Genomic DNA, 2,770 nt, shown 5'->3' with positions numbered 1-2,770 from the left:
CACACACACACACACACACACACACACACACACACACACACACAGAGAGAGAGTCACACAAGGGCCAGCAAACACGGAGAAAAAGAAAGAACGAAAAGATTATAAACGCTGGAGGAAGAAAAAAAAATAGCCGGGTGGTGGTGGTGTATGCCTTTAATCTCAGCACTTGGAAGGCAGAGGCAGTTGGATCTCTGTGAGTTTGAGACCATGACCCCAGTAACCAATCTGAGCCAAGAGAACAAAGAGGATGAGCCAACTGGCCAAAAAGACCAGTTTTTAGAGGAATCAGAAGCTGGGGGAAGGGAAGTGAAGCCCTTGGGCTGGAGAGGGCTAAGGCAGGGTGCAGGTGAGAAGAGCTGAGGGGAGCCACGTGTGCTGTGTGGCTGCCTGCCAGTGGCCACTACTGTATGTTAATAGATGTTTGTCCTGAGTTTCTTTGGCAGCTGGCATTAAGGGAAATTAGTAGGAGTGCACATAAGAGATACTGTATACATGTGCCAAACTGGCAAGATTAAAAGTATTAAAGAAGAACCTTCCAACTATGTTGATGCATCTACCAACCCCCTACCCCAAGTGGTTTTGTAGAGGCAAGCATCTGATCACCCATGTGACTGTGAGTTTTGCAGATCTGTGGCCCTGCCTTAAGATGTAATGTATAATGGCAGACATCTGTAGGCGGCAAGCAGTAGGATTGTGAGTGAGTGAAAGGCCAATCTAAGCTATTGTGGTGAATGGTAGGGTACTTGCATATGTACAAGACTGAGAAGGAAGAGGAGGAGGAGGGGGGAGGAGGAGGGGGAGGAGGAAGAGGAGGAGGAGGAGGAGGAAAAAGAGACTGCTTTGGAGGGGTTACAAAATGCAGTAGCACACTTGACAAAATGGTTAGTTATCTCACTACTGCTGCCCAACTTGCCCCTCCTCCTTAGACCCTTTAGCAACTTTAAGAGTTATAGATACCTAAAGGCAAAAGTGACAGCAGAGACCTGGTGCCACTACCATGACCTCAGTAACCAGTCTGAGCCTGCTTTCCTGAGAACAGGAAGAGGCAGAGCCACTAGGTCATGCTTGGAGATAGGCTTTCTGCTGCTACACACAAGCAGAGGGATTCCAAGACCAGGCAGTACAGGCAGAGAAAGATAGACCAGAAGGAGGGGTCCCAGCAGGTTTGTGGCTTGGTGTCAACAATCCTGTTGCCCTGTGCTGGGACTGGCCCTGCTGTGTCTACAGGTCGTGCTCCTGGGGCCAAACCCATCATTCCCTTTGATCCAGGTCTACAGTAAGTCTCTCTTGTTCTTTCCTCTGGCATCCTCTCTACCCTTGAACCACCTCTGAAGTTGAGGAGTTTACTGCTTTGTGATGGTTATCTTGGTTGTCAGCTTGACTGGATCTGGAATTAACTAACAGACAAGTCTTTCAGCATACTAGTGAGAGAATTTCTTGGTTGTTTTCACTGAAGTGGGAAGACCCCTCCCAAATACATGATGCCATCCTCCACCGCTCCCTGCTCCCCCTGCTCACACACAACCCAGATACAGAGGAAGTCAGAGAAAGAAAAAGCTTTCAAGTTTTGCCTGCTTGCTTTCTTGCCATGCAGGCAAGTTCATCTACCTCAGCTGACACCAATACTAGTCTTCACGGACATCAGAACTCAGGCTGCTTTGGCCTTCCAATGTAGACTGCAGGTCAGTGGTTTTCCAGTAATCTCCGGGCCTCCAACATCACACTGGGACTGCTGAGGGCTCTGGCCTCAAGGACTTAGCAACTTCAGGATTCTCAGCCTCTCCAGTATGAGGCAACGATTGCTGGACTCCCTGGACTGCATCCTGTATGAAATCTAATACCCCCCACCCACCCACACACACACAGACACACACATATTCTGTCAGTTCTGTTCCTCTATCCTCTAGAGTACCCTAACATACCCTTTCTCCAGGACATGTCTCAAGCTATTAGAAGCAACTCTGTTAAAAAATGCAAAACAAAAGCAAAAGCAAAAACTGAAAACCTAACAAGGATATACATTCCTGACCAGGGCTCCCACAAGCTTTCTGTTCATATGCCATCTTGTGATGTCATCCTGAGGCCCTCAAAAGCTCTCAGCATTGCCTCTCATTATGGTGACTGGCGTGGAGAAATATATCCCATACTTCTATGTGGGATATCCTGACAGCATCTGTCCTATGTGCCCTTGCTTTGTGCCTGGGACCTTTTTGCTTTGTGCTGTCTGTAGGACCCCATTCAACTGTTACCTGCAGCATGGAAGAATGTTACTTTAACACACTGTGCAGTGAACCTTTACCTATGGAGTGTGGGCTGGGGTAGGTGATGGATAAATATGTCTTCTATCATCCTTGGACAGATTATGTTCAGAAGGTTGCATGAGATGAAACAGTCAACCTTCTATAGTGCTGTTCAACTCAGTGCACAGCTTCTTGTTGGCGTTTTTTCCCATTTGCTCCCTCTGTCTTTTTTTCCACTCTTTCCCCTTGAGATTTTTTTTTCAATTAAAAATCTTATTCAAACCAGGCATTATTATGTAAATCTCTAATCTTAACTCAGGGGAGGCAGAGGCAGTGGAGGAAGTCTATATGGGTTCAAGGCCACTCTGGGGCAGGCTAGCCAGGCTACATAGTGTGACACCTTGTGGATGGATGGATAGATAGATAGATAGATAGACAGACAGACAGATAGGTGATTGATGGATGGACAGACGGACAGACAGACAGACAGAAAAAAACAAGTACTCTACTTTGATATTTTTCTTGGGCTT

The sequence above is a fragment of the Mus pahari genome, chromosome 2 (genome assembly GCF_900095145.1).
Source record: "Mus pahari chromosome 2, PAHARI_EIJ_v1.1, whole genome shotgun sequence".
Classification (NCBI taxonomy): Eukaryota; Metazoa; Chordata; class Mammalia; order Rodentia; family Muridae; genus Mus; species Mus pahari.
The sequence above is the reverse complement of the archived record's forward strand: the minus strand, read 5'-3'. Positions refer to the sequence as shown.